The sequence below is a fragment of the Sciurus carolinensis genome (genome assembly GCF_902686445.1).
Source record: "Sciurus carolinensis chromosome 14 unlocalized genomic scaffold, mSciCar1.2 scaffold_115_arrow_ctg1, whole genome shotgun sequence".
In the NCBI taxonomy this organism is placed as follows: Eukaryota; Metazoa; Chordata; class Mammalia; order Rodentia; family Sciuridae; genus Sciurus; species Sciurus carolinensis.
In genome coordinates this window covers 2,929,948-2,944,814 of record NW_025920107.1, presented here as the reverse complement: position 1 = coordinate 2,944,814, position 14,867 = coordinate 2,929,948, and the positions used below count along the sequence as shown (strand labels likewise).

Sequence of the window (14,867 nt, the reverse complement as noted above, 5' to 3'; positions counted from 1 at the left end):
GTGAAGAAAGGACAGTCTTTTCAACAAAGAGTGTTAGAACAAGAGGATGTCCCAAGCAGAAAGGGCGAAGGGCAAAAGGAAGGAAGAAAGGAGAGAAGAAATGAAACACCCTAAAACTCACACCATGTACAAGTATTAATTCAAAGTGGATTATGGATTTCAATTTAAACATAAAGCCATAAAGAAAAGGAAAGTTAAGTTCATCAAGGGAACTTTGTTTGCCAAAGCTCACCTAGTGACTTAGACCTGACACAGAGCTTGCTTTGATAAATTATTATTCACTAATTTAACAAATTCCATTTGGCTCTAATTCTGCTATTCCTTGCTCATTCAGAGTAAATGGTTTCCACTCTATTAACGAGATATTTGTTCATGCTCTTTCGGTCTTGAAATACCTTTTTCATGCTACTTCAATTACTCATTCATCATTAACTGGGCAACTTCCCTGGGCTAGGTATCCTGCAGGATCAAAAGTCTTAGGACATGGTTCAAGGGTCAAGGGACTCAGTCCATATTGGAGAGAGTGCATTCTCAGCCTAATGAGATTTAAACCCATGTAGGGGCACCAATTGAGGTTTTCCTTTCTTTTCACCAGGTGAGCACCGTCAGCCGGTACTCTGCACACCTGACACATTTTGGTGATTGGTCATCTTGAGTTCCAGGACACTGGATGCCCCTCCTCTTTGGATGACTGAAGTCCATGGAACACATGCTCCATAAGGTGAAAGAAGAGCATGGGCTATCCCAGGGGACTGGCGGCCATGTCATTTATTTCTTGGTCTGCACCAGACGTTGGTGACAGGGAGACAAACCAATGGCAGAGGGAACCTGGCCAGGTCACGGAAACCAACCCCAAAGCCCCACAGGCGGCTCCTCCAAGTGCACAGCCCGGCTGCCTGGTGGATAATGATGACTGCCACGTCCTCACCCATGCCCATCCTACAGCTCCTCGAAAGTGAATCTTAAAGCTGCTGGATGGTGGGATGTGCGTGTCCCTCTGCATTTCTATTTCCTTCTCCATCTCCTTTTAGTAATGTGTGGAATTTTTGCTCTGCAAAGTCAGGGTGGGGAGGAGTCACCTATAAGCCTCCCTTCTGCTGCCTCCTCAGCCTGGAGTTTTTACTTCTCAGAAAATCTTGTACCCCCGTGAAAACTAATGAGGCCCAAGCACCCTTTCTCCAGAGACCTGGACACTGCACAGCGCTCACTTCAATGCTGGAACCTCCAACTCACCAGACTCCTAGGCCTTTTCCAGCCCCAACCGACATCCTCAGGCTCATGAATAATCAGGCCGGCCTTCCTGGGCGGGGCGACACTTCCCGATGAATAATGTATTGTCTCTCCGCCTTTCCCCAGCAGGAGGCGGAGCTCACCCTCATGAATATGCAAAACAGAGGCGAGTAGCTGATAATTCTCGGTTGACAGGCGGGCCCCTCATGGCAGGTTCTGGCGCCAGCTTGGGCTCCTAGTCTGAAGTCCTACAGCAGCCGGCCCAGCATCTCTCCCGCCCTTTGAAGGGCTCACGCTGCTCCAGGGCTTGAAGGACCCTCACGGGGTTCAGAGTTCATGCTGCCTTTGGAGTCAGGTGTGGTCAGGAACACCCAACACATTCATAGGGGACTCCGGAAGCTTGTGCCCCAAGCCTCCCTGCCTGGGAAACCTGTATGAAGATGACAGCCTCCTGGGGTTTCCCAAGGCAGTGCCTGCCCTCTAAGATGAGGCGCTGACCTGGGCAGGTGAGGGCCCCAGGGACTTTGGGGCTGATAGGACCGGCTGCTCTGTTGTGGTCCCAGAGATGCCAGAGGTCAGTGCAGGGCAGCGGGGGTGGGGCATACTAGACCCTGCAGGGACCTGGGGTGGAACAGAAGGATGGATTAGGGATCCAAAGCAAATTTGACCCAGAAATAGAAATGGAAGCAGAGAGAGTGACAAAGAGAAAGTGTCCAGACCATGGGCTTGATTTGAGCACCTATGGCCAGTAAGACAGGCACCTCATCTGTGTCCAGTTATCAGTATTCACCAGGACCACCAGCCCTCCACTCTAGAGAAGCCTTTGAGGAACTAAAAGTACATAGTGGACATTGAGCACTCAGGCCTAGGGATCAGGACAGCTGGGTTTCAATTGAGATGACCTAGCAATAACTACATGGATTTGTCCTTCAAAAGCTAGACTCTTCAACTTGTTGGGAGCTGGTTTTATTCACCCTTTTTGGTTGAACAACTTTGAGAATCACATGAAGGTATGAAGTTTAACCTGAGAAAAAATACAGTACATACAAAATCTAATATAAAATTTCTGAAAAATCACAAGCCTCTGGTCTCTGCATCCCAGGCAAAGCATCCTTGAAAGTTTTTGACCCCACTTTGGCCAGTCTCCAAAGCATCACCATTGTTAAAACTAGTGCCTTGACTGAGCGTTCTTGGTAAGGGGATCTCTGCCTACTTAGAAACAGGAAACCATGAATTTGTCAAGTGAATCCAAGCGGTGATTCCTCCACAAGGAAGATTCCCTAGCTTAGTGATTTCCCTAATGACCGTGTGTTTTGTATTGCTGCTTTCAATGGTTCATCATGTTTGAAACTTGGTAGGAGAGTAGAGGGCAAGGGACAAATGGGGGTAGAAATGAAGATTCTCAGATTCTCTGCCTGGGCTTTTACTTATCTTGTACCTTACTGGTACCCTAAGTACAGTGTTTGGCAAGTAGTAAAATTGAGTAAATGTTTGTTGAAGGATTGAATTTGCAGATGTATTTGTATCATGAATAATTACAACAAGCAACAGAACCTTGTTGTTAGTCAAGTTGAGAAGTTTGTGTGATCAGCATTTAGTGATCAGTACATTAGTACATGTTGTCATAGTATGATGACTTTTGCTCCCTAAGCCTTACAGTTCCTGGCATTCTGATAACAAAAATTGTTTTGGTACTGGGAATCGCACCCAGGGGAGCTTTACCACTGAGCCATACCCACTTTTTTTTTTTTTTTTTAATTTTGAGACAGAGCCTTGCCAAGTTGCTAAGGGTCTTGTTAAGTTGCTAAGGCAGGCCTCTAACTTGTGATCCTCCTGTCCCAGCCTCCTAAGTCTCTAGAATTGCAGGCATGTGCCATTGCACCTAGCTGGATAACATATATTTTGATAATGAAGATCGCTTGTATTAAGATTTTTTCTTTCTTATTCCTCTTATTATTGTAATGCACACATTCAGAAAGTGCACAAAAACAAGCACAGTATCAATTGTAGATCAAATAGTGATATAACCTCCACCCAGGTAAGAAATAGAATATTACTAGCAATATTGACACCACTCATGTCCTTTTCCAGTTACAACCATCTCTGTTCCCCATAGGTAAACATTATCCTGACTTTGGAGTAGTTTCCTTGCTTATCTTTATACTTTCACCAGCTACGTGTGCTTTCCTAAATTTACTTGAACTTCACACTATTGGTATTTTGTTTTTCTTATGCATTCTTTTGAGTTTTGCTTCTTTATTTTAAAATGTTTGTGATGTTCATCCTTTGAGTATGGTTCATTTTCATTATTGTATGGAAGTTCATTTTATGAATATGCCACAAGTTACTTATTGACTTATTGTCATAACTGAACATTTTTGGAGTTTTGGGCTATTACAGTGTAGGTACAAAACTCTCATTTATGTGTCCTGGTACATGGTTACTTGTATTTTTTTAAATGGACTATGAATCTAGGAGTGAAATGGCTGGGTCAGAGACTATGCCTATTTTCAGTAGTGCTGGATGTTCTCAACTGTATTCCAAAATGCTTGTACCAATTTGCACCATCATGAAGAGTATGAATTTCTGTTGCTCTATATCTTCACCACCACGTGCTGTTATGGAGTTTTTAGCTTTTGTCAATCTCATGGGTATTTCATGAATGGTATCTTATTGTGGTTTTCTTTTGCATTTCTCTGGTTACTTATGACTTTGAGTATCTTTTGTATTTTCTATTTTTGTGAAGTACCCAGTCAGGTCTTTTGCACATTTTCTATTAGATTGTGTATCTTTTTCATCTCATTAATTTACAGTTTTCCATGTATTTGTTTTTGATTTCTTTGTTGTTTTATATGGGTTTTCAATATCTTCTCATTGGTATTTTTAGTTTTTTAAATAATTGGTCCTTGGACAATGATTTTAACATGCTAAGATTTATCAATTCTTTTTGTTTATGGTTTGAACTTTTTTGATCTTATTCCATTTAGTGTCAATTATTGTTAAATGGAAGTAGGGATCAATTTCAATTTTTCTCTAGACAGATAAGCTGTTACTCTAGCAGCATTTATTGAAAAGAACACCTTTGGTCAGGGATGGTGGTGCATACCTGTAATCCCAGGGACTTCCAAGGCTGAGGCAGGAGATTTGTAAGTTCAAGGCCAGGAAGGGCAATTTAACTGGACCTTGTCTACAAAAAAAAAAAAAAAGAAAAAAAAAAAAGCCCCTCTATATACTGATCTGCTGTGCCATCTGTTATCTATCAAGTGTTTGTGAGCATGTTTCTTAACTCCTCTCTATGCTTTTGTAGTACATTCCTTTGTGAACAAGATGTTTTCTCAGTTAACCAAAGTTTTTAATATCTGGTAGAGCAGGTCCTTATACTTTATTCTTCTACCAGAGTATCTCAATCAGCCTTGTCCTTTACATTTTGTAAATAGCACTATAAAAACTTTTTTTCTGGATTTCTGGGGGTATATTTTGAATATTGTATTGAATTTATAAACCAATTAAGGAGAATAAATACCATTACAATAAGAAGTCTTCTGATCCATATCTTTAGGTTTTGATGCCTCACAATAATATTTTATAATCTTTTTCCTGAAAGATTCTTTACATTGTGAAGTTTATTTTTAGATATTTCATAATTTTATGGTATTACAAAAATATTTTTAATTTTGGTTTTCTAATTATGATAGGAATTTGATTAACTTTTTATAGTGGTTTTTATATTAAACTATCTGATGAATTCTCTTACTTATTCTAATGATTTATTTGTACAATTATTCTGCACATGTGATCATATTTTCTAGGAAGATGGGCAATTTTTGTTTCTTTTCAATCATAATAACTGCTATTTGATTTTTCTTGCCTCATTGTTCTGGATAGGATCTTCAGTAAATGATGGATAGGTGTAATATTGGATATTTGGGCCTGTTCCTTATCTAAGGATAATTTAAATTTCACAAATAAGTATTTTACAGTTTTTAATAAACACACTTCATCAGATCAACAAGGTTCTCTTTCAGTCCTAGTTTGTTAAGTTTTTCTTAGATATTGATTACCAATGAGTTTTCTGCATTTGTTGGGATGATCATTTAAATTTATACTTTCACTATGTTGATGTGATGCATTATATTAATTGAGTTAAGTTTGTGGTTAACTAAAAATCAGTAATACACTCACATATCTCTGAAACCTCTGTCCCTTTGCTTTTTCCATCTTCTAATGGTAAACACTTTTATTAATTCTGCTTATTCAAGTGTTTATTTTTGAAAATAGAGGTATACATATGTATATGTGTGTATGTATATGGCCTTATTTCCATCTCTTTGTGTTAATGTGATTTATAATTAAATCAACCTTGCATTATCAGGATAAGAAAAGTTGAGGTATATCTTAAAAGTGTATGTACTTTACTACATATAAATTATATCTAAATTATATATATATATTTATACATATATATATATATAAATTGTTGCAACCTCCCTCAGAGGCTTTGTGTTTTATCTAACAAATTTTATCATTTCAGAAATCAAAGTGGAGAAATTTTAAAGTTTTTTAACTCATTAAAAATAACAATAACAAATTTATCATATGTTAACATCTTTATGAAAAATAACTATTTTCTAAAACAGAAAGTGAACAGTAACATTGATATTCTCTTTAGTGAGCGGAGTGACATTATATTTTTGCAAATTTCTTTAATGTCCGCCTTTAAAAAAAAGAGAGAGCTGGGTTATTAAACCTACTTTTGCATCTAATTTGTTAAAAACTCAGGTCATGCAACCTTTGAAAACTTTAGTTTACAATTGTACAAAAAAGCAAGTGGAAAGATGATAGCTTAGAATTATTAAGAAAATAGCTTAAACCTCAAAACCCTCTTAAGTAAGAGAAAAGGGGGATTAATATTTGATGAGCACTTTCTACACAAAACTCTATGCTAGGTGCTTTCCATATATGTATTTGCTTCTTGCAAGAGATGTTATTGGTTTCTCTCTATCATAAATGACTAAAGGAAATTAGAGAATCACACAACTATTAAGTGTCCAAGTTAAGATCCAGGTCTCTCCCATATGTTTCTGTTGAACTTGAACACATTACTTAATTTTTTTTTTTATGTGTAAATTGGGATAATTGCTTTTCATTGTCTGTAGGATGATGAAATAATGGATATTAAAGCTTCTGAAAAGCTCAAAGTCTCCATCAACCCTAACTTCTGGCATCCTTTCATAATCATTGCTCTGGGTTGTATATTCCTAGAGGCAGCTTGCAGAATGCTGAAGAGCACAGGCCTAAAACTCTGTTATTTGAATGGAGTTCTGGACCTTGTCATTTATCAGCTGGTGAGTTTGTGTAAATTTCTTAATCTCTTTGTACTCAACTGTAAAATGTGAATGTTGCTGTATATACCTCCTAGAAGGATTATACCTGTAACATTCTTAGAACAGTGATAGGCATTTGTAAGCTCAATGTGTTGACTTCTAATGCTTTTATGTTTGTCACTCACTTAAAGGTAGAATTTGAAAGCTGGAAATATAGTGCATAGATTAACAATTGAAACCAGAGTTTCTCAGACTAGGAGTAGTTCAGCAGAAATAACTATGATTTGATTTCTGTTTAGGGCTAAATAATTTACACAGATTCATGATGAAATAAGATGACACTAATTAGCATTATTTTAGCAGTCATTCACTGTGCAGTTCCTGTGCACTCAGTCTTGAGTACTTCGAACACACCCTTGGTAATGGGTGCACAACAATGTGACTGTGCTTAATGCTACAGAACTGTAACTTTAAAATAGTTTGAACTAAATTTATTTTGTGTGTCATACAATCTATTCTAATTCATGCTCTTGAAATGCCTATGAGGTATTATTTCTACTTTATAAGTGAGGAGACAGACCTAGAGGAATTTAATCACTTGCCCAAAGTCCCAAAGTTAATTTGCTGCAGAGATATGAACACTTGTGCAGCTGTGCCCCAAGAGGAGACCCTGTGGTACCCTGACTCCTCTAAGGTGCAGTTAGAATGGATAAGGTACATGAGGTTCAAGTACTGTGTCGTAGATGTAATGAACTGAAAATATGGACTTCTTAGAAGCTGTGTAGCAGCCATTTGTTTGGATGTAAAACTTCATTCCTTGATTTAGGAACATGGCTATATTAATAAGGATAAATTTCACATGGCCTAGACATATACACCAATCACCAATTTATGTTCCTTTGTCATTTGTTTTTATTTTTAGAGGTCAGTTTTGAATTTTTGAAGTTTGGTAATGAAATATATTTTGATAATTCCTACTACCACTAAAGTTAATATTCCAAATGTTACATCTTAACTCTGAATTTTAGTTCTTCTGATTGCAGATGACAATTGCTATATATATTTGTTCTCCAGTCAACTTTTTAATTAGTATATCTTTTATTTTACTTATTAATAAAAGAAGAAGGGTCTAAAATGCTTTTGTTTCCATTGTACTTTGGTTATTATTTTTTGAGGGGGTTACTGGGGATTGAATTCAGGGACACTGAACCACTGAGCCACATCACCAAACCTATTTCCTATTTTATTTAGAAACAGTGTCTCTCTGAGTAGCTTAGTGTCTCAATTTTGCTGAGGCTGGCTGTGAAGTGCCAATCCTCCTGCCTCAGCCTCTGGATCCACTAGGATTTCAGGCCTGCACCAGTGTTAAAATTTTCATTTTAACATTTTATTTTCATTGTATTGCTATTTTTGAGGCCATACTCAGGAATAGCACTGTGATGTATTTATCTCCTATTCTGCCAATATTCTGATAAAGGAATTTCTTGAACACTCAAAATTGTCTTCTGCAATAGAGCTACTTTTGTTTTTTGGTACTGGGGATTGAACTCAGAAGCATTCGACTACTGAACCACATCTGCAGTCTTATTTTGTATTTTATTTAGAGAGAGGGTCAAACCAAGTTGCTTAGAATGTTGATTTTACTGAGGCTGGCTTGGAACTCCTGATGCTCTTGCCTCTGCCTCCTGAACCACTGAGATTACAGATGTGGGCCACCATGCCCAGCCTAGATACATGTTTTAAATCAGTGTAGACTATCTTGATTTTTCTTACACCAGTATTTGAGAAATGATAAATGGTTAAGTTTAGAGATTATAATTTCTTAACATTAAAAATTGATAATTATGAATATTTAACTTCTCATCTTGAAGCTTTTTATAATGGACTTAAATATAAACTGATTAAAGATCTGATCAAGTTGATAGTCTCAAAATATTTGACTGGGGTTGTCTCTGAGAGGAGTACACTAGCACTTTACCCTTGATCTTAACATTATTGTAACAAAATGTAACAATAGTTTATGTCATTAATAATAATATTTATTATATAATTACAATGTGCCACACAGCATACAAGACTTCTCATGTTTTATATAATTTGTTTTATTGTATAATGCTGAAATAGATACAAATACTATTCCAAATTTTTATAGATAAGGGAATTGAGGCACACAGAATTTAAGCTAATTTGTTCATGATGTCATTGCTATTATATAGTACCAACATTCGAATTGGCTCTGGAGCCCTCACTAGTCTTCACAAGATAGAAAATTAGAAAGAATAGTCAATCTGAGACAGATGCAATTACAATTCAAAACATTTTGGTAGGTAGAAGCACTATACTTAAGCAAATGAAAGACTATTAATAGGATTATTAATACAGTGTGATAGTATTGAAGTTTTATCTTTGGTTCAACACAAAACCTGTTGGGAATGCAGCTTTGAAAAGCAAATTAAATAGCCACTTGCAGTGGTGCACTCCTGTCATCCCAGCCCTGAGTCAGAATCTGGGACACTAAGCCTCTAATGATCTTTGCTAGTTGGCAACATCTCACATATGTTGCTATAACTCATTGCTGGAGGAATTAAATATTCCTCTGTGATTCTGCTGGGAGAAGACTCTGGAAGCCTGCAGCTGATTTCCTCTGAGCTTTACCTCCTATGACTTTTTCCTTTGCTGATTTTGGATTATGTTTTTCAGTGTAGTAAATCTTAGCAAAGATGGTGACTACATTTTGAGTCCTCTGTGTTCTAGCAAATCATTGAAACTGGAAGTGGTCTTGGGACTCCTGACACAGATAGATTAGTGATATTCTTGTTTGTGAAAAGGCAGAATTAGTAGCAGTGGATGGGGATTAGAGAAAATAGTTGATTGACTGTAAAGATAATTTTCTGCCACTTAAGCTTTCTTCAGTCGTGGATCAGGCTGCTTTCTGGTAGCAGATTCCTCCACTGTTTAAAAGGTTCCAATAAACTGTGGATGCAAGATAAGTAATGTGTGCATTGAGTACAAGAACAGTGGATCAATTTTTTGGATGCTTTACTCTTAAAATTTGATTACATAATATCTAAACAGGTTCCATGTCATGAAAATCAAATAACACACAGTTTTTAAAAGCCCACCCTGGTTGCTTGATTCCTTGAGCCTATCAGACCCCTTTCTGTAGAGAAACCACTTATATAACCAGTCCTGTGTATCCTTTCAGTTCTTTCTCTGGAGATAGATGCAGATAGGTAGATAGTAGTGTTTTGTGAGTTTTAAAAATACAGATAGCACTATTCTGTGTGTATTGTACAACTTGCTTTCAATAACTTGTCTTAGAGTGTCAGGGACCAAGAAGAAGTTCTCATTCTGAGAGTGTTCTGACCTTTACAATAAGCAGCAGCCCAGGGAACATTTTGCGGTTGCCTCCCCTGCGCAAACACCCTGCAGCTGATTCAGGCACCCTGCAGCTGATGGCTGACGGATTCCTGGAGCACACCCCTTCCCACTCCCGGCTGATAGTTCTGCCTATGGCCCGCCCCTGCTTCTCTTCCGGGTTTTCACCTTCCTGCTGGCTCTAACTTGTACCTTATCAGGAGCCCAAAAGAAAAACACAGCCAACCAGCCTGTGTCTCATCATACCCCTCATTCCCTCAGCATAAATTTCTGGGAGAACAATAAAAATTTGCAGCTTGATCAGAATTCCTGTCTTGCTGTAACTCCCTGTGTCTCTTGTCCCTTTCATTCCTCCTCTCTTAGGTTCACCATCCTGCATTGATGTCCCACGGGTCGGGACATTAGAGGTTTTACTGTGTCAGGATACATGATGAGGTTGTTCTATAGATACTGAGAGTATCAGCTTTGAGTCCAGAATACCTGTGTGAGGATCCCTGACCCCCCCCCAGCTCCTTCCCTTCTTTTTTCTTTCAGTGCTAGAGATATTAAACCAGGGACTTCAGCATGTGAGGGAAGTGCTCTACCATATCAGTCCAGTAATACTTCTTTCTAAAAATAACAATAAAATGTATTGTGATGTGTTCTGATGTAGTTATCTTTGTTCCAATCTCAGAAACAGTTTTAACTTCACGGTGTTGGGTGTTTTGTTTTCCCCAAATATTTGGGATTTGGGGATTGTGTATGCATTTTTCCCTATTACTTTTAAATGATTTTGAGTGACCAGAGGTTTCTTGAGTGTGTGGATAATCTTCCATCTATCTCAAAATTCTTCCTAATTGTTTTTACACTGTGAGAGAGAAGCACCTGGGGTCAGAAGAAGTGCTTCAGTGGACAATTGGGAAGTACTCTATGTTCATTTTCTGACTTCACCCATAAAAGTTCTGTTTTTATCTAATTAACATATTAGGGTCTCAGGTAAGAATTTTGCTTGGAAACAAAATTTTAAAAAATTTAAAAATAAAAAAATGTTAAAAAAATAGTTCAATCTAAATGATTCATCTAGAGTCCGTTCTAAGAAGCCATCATTTCTGGATATTTATTATGAATCATGACCTAAGAATGTATGAGTAAAATTTTCCATGTGTAATTATTGTTACCTATAAGAAAAACCAAACTTGAGTTTGTAAGTGAACTTGATGTTAGATTCTAGTTAAAATCTAGTCATGAGTAGTTATTTTAGACATGTGATTGTCTTTTAGGACTTTATTTCACTTATGATAATTTCAAATATCAGAATAGTATTTTAATATTAAATGATCTTAGTTTTCCATATTTGAAATGTTTTAAAAATGTTTTACACAGGAATATCTTGTATAGCATTCAGTGTGAGAGAAGATAGAAAAACGGTATTTTAGCATACCATGTAGTTAATAGTCATGATCATGGCTTGGGTCATCAGTAAAGATTGATACCATTAGTATGCTCTTTAAAGACAGCAGAAAGATCATAGCTTAAGGAGCATCTCTTCCAGGAAGCACACCATGAGGTTTTTCCCATCCCATCGCCGGTTTTGTTGTTGTCAGTTAGGCGTTGGGAGGGGGAAGCTTCTAAGAGTCCTGTGTTTACCATTTCTGGTCCAAAAACACGCTTCTTAATTCCCCCTCTGCCTTTGCTTGCCAGTATAGCACAGACCATGGAATGAAGGCTTTCAAAAACAAATGCTTATGAAATGATGAAAAACATCAGAACTCATTTTATAAGTAGAAGGTTTCTGGCAAAATGGGAGACAAAATTTGTATTCTTATCACCATAACAAATCTCATAGCTGTGTGGTTTAAACAATAGAAATTCATTTTCTCACAGTTCTGGAGAATGGAAGTCCCATGTCAGCATGTGAGCATGAAGGGTTTCTCATGAGGCTATTTTTCTGGCTTCGCATAGACACATTTTCACTGTGTTCACCTGGCTCTCTCTCTATGGAGAGAGACAAAGAAACAGAGAGATCTTGTGTTTCCTTATCTTGTAAGGTCACAGTATTATGGAAATGGAATGTCTCCCTTATAATCATTCATTTAAGCTTAATTACCTCTTCAAATAACCATGAAAGGAATGTGAGATTGCTGGACAATTAATTGTTACCAGATCATAATTCTCTTATAAAGGTTTTGACCAGGACTAATTAAGGAATTTGGGGTTAGTACCTTAGGCTTGATATACCTTAGTGAGCATGCAAAATGAGTCTGTCACAGAACTAGATGTGAACCAAGTTTAATTGCATTATTCAAGAAATATTTTACCTAACTAGGTTAATTTAGTATTTGGAGGAACTTTGAAGCAAAACCAAGGTATGAAGAAAGAAATCATTTGTCATATGCAGAATCACTCCTTCATTTTTCTTGTTATGGTGAGATAAATAAGTGCAGATTTTACAGGTCAATTTTGTATCTCAAAAAATTCCAGGTCACCGCTGCCGCCACCACTGCTGCTGCTACCAGTCCCAAGAATAGAGAGGTTAGTGTGCACTGGGCCGTTGGCCCACCCACCCTGGAGCAGCCCGGGGCCACCTGCCCATGTCCAGATTTTTAAGAAATACATTGTTCTAATGGTTGTGAAGGCCACATGGCTGAAGACTGCAGGGAGGAGATTGGTAGAACAAATCTGATTGTCAACTACCTCCCTCAGAACATGACCCAGTACGAGTGTGAAGTCTACTCAGCAGCATTGGTGAAGGTGAATCTGCAAAACTTATTTGAGAAAAAGTAGTAGGGCACAGCTTAGGCTCTGGCTTTGTGAAGTACGTGACTGACAAGGATGCAGAAAGGGTGATCAAGATGCTGAATGGCCTGAGGCTCCAAAAAAAAAATCAAGGTGTCATATGCTCTCCCAAACTCAGAGGTCATCAAAGATACCAACTTGCACATCAGTGGGCTCCCAAGGACCATGACCCAGAAGGACGTGGAGGACATGTTTTCTCAGTTCAGGCAAATCAACTCCCACATCCTTGTGGATCAGACCACAGGTTTGTCCAGAGGGGTTGCGCTTATCAGTTTTGAAAAGCAGCTGGAAGCCGAAGAGGCAATTACCAGTTTCAATGCTCATAAACCCCCAGGTTCCTCCAAGCCCATCACAGTGAAGTTTGCAGCAAATCCCAACCAGAACAAAAACAGGACACTCCTCTCGCAGCTGTACCACTCGCCTGTAGGAGATTCGGAGATGCTGTGCATCACCAGGTGCAGAGGTTCAGGTCTCCCTGATAGGTGTAGTTTACATGAGTGGACTTTCTGGTGTCAATGCCCCAGGAAATGATCCTTTGGGCTGGCGCATCATCTTCTACAACCTTGGGCAAGACTATGATGAGGGAATCTTCTGACAGATGTTTGGACCCTTTGGCACAGTCACCAATGTGAAAGTGATTTGTGATTTCAACACCAACAAGTGCAAAGGGTTTGGTTTTGTGACCATGACAAACTATGAAGAAGCCACAATGGCCTTAGCAAGTCTGAATGGCTACCACCTGGGAGAAAAAATCTTACAAATTTCCTTTAAAACCAACAAGTCCCACAAATAACTTGCTCATGCTTTTTTTGTAGGTAATTAAGTAATTAAGAGTGAAGTAGGTAATTAAGAGTGAAGAAGTTGAAAAAAAATTCCAAGAGTGAAAAACTTTAAGCATTTGACTCTTCTCAAATAATTTAATGCTGAAGTATCTGCTTGTGCACATCTAGCCACTCTCCCAATCATCAAGGATTATTGAGGACTTACTACATTCAGACAGGCTGTGCCAGGATCTAGGGTAGAGACACCGGGGAAGAGAACTGTATTCCAAAAGGGGGCTTTTAGGAAAACAGAACTGGAACATCTCTGTCTTTGTGTCTGATTAATGCCTCCAAAAGAGTTTATGGTTTAAAATTTTAAGTCCAGTTGTTTACTTCTCTATATATTATTGTAATTTTTGGTATAAATAATAAATTTAATGTACTTTATACTTACTTTATACATATAGCTATATCTGTAGCTATTCATTATTAAAATTTGATTATACACTACAGAGAAAAACATTTTGAGACTGAGGGCTGAACCCAGGGGTGCTCTACAATCAAGTTAACTCTGAGTCCTTTTTAGTTTTTTGAGACAGGGTCTCACTACATTGGCAAGTTTAGCCTTGAACTTGCCATCCTCCTGCCTCAGTCTTACAAGTTGCTGATTATAGATTATATGAATCCACTCTTTTATTTTTTTTGAAAACTATGGGAATATTCCAGTTATTATTTTAAATGATTAAATATAAAATTGTATTACCTATAATACACAAATTTTGTCTCTTTGATTCTAATTCCTATGGCTCTACACTTTTGTTCAAGTTTATACATATGTGTATACACATACATATTAATTCTTGTTCATTACATGAAGTCATGTTGCAATTTGAAAGTATTAAGCTTATCTTCTGCATTTATAAAGACTAAAAAATGATGCTGCCATTTAGATATTTTTAAAAAGTGGACTCTACTAATGGATTTCTTCATACTGACTCACTCTTGCATTCCTGGAATTCATCCCAGTTAAGGGTGATATACCATATTCCTCAATGTATGTTTAATACAACTTTGCTGATGCAAGATATTGAGGACACTTATTCCCCTATCTCAAGTGTATATAGGGGAAACTGGCTGCCACTCAGCTTGCAATGATGGCAGTGAGCAGGGGTATCTAGCTTTCCATTCTTCACTTTACTGAGTGCTTCCTAAAGTAGGAAGGGTCTGCTAAACAGAATGCCCCTCCAAGAGTGGAGAAGATGATGTGTTGCAAAGCAGAGGAGATGTCCCTGTTCTGCAGCCTGGTTCAAGGAAAGGAACATGAACACCCTTCTTGGTAGAATTTCAGGCTTTGCAGAGATATCCTGTGGGAAACTGGAAAGGAGACAATACCAGGGAG

At 37.9% G+C, this 14,867-nt stretch overlaps 1 pseudogene; it reads left to right on the top strand.

Moving 5' to 3' along the window:
• Positions 1 to 761: 761 nt before the first annotated feature.
• On the top strand, positions 762 to 13,500 carry LOC124973284 (ELAV-like protein 1; annotated as a pseudogene).
• The last annotated feature ends 1,367 nt before the right edge of the window (positions 13,501 to 14,867 follow it).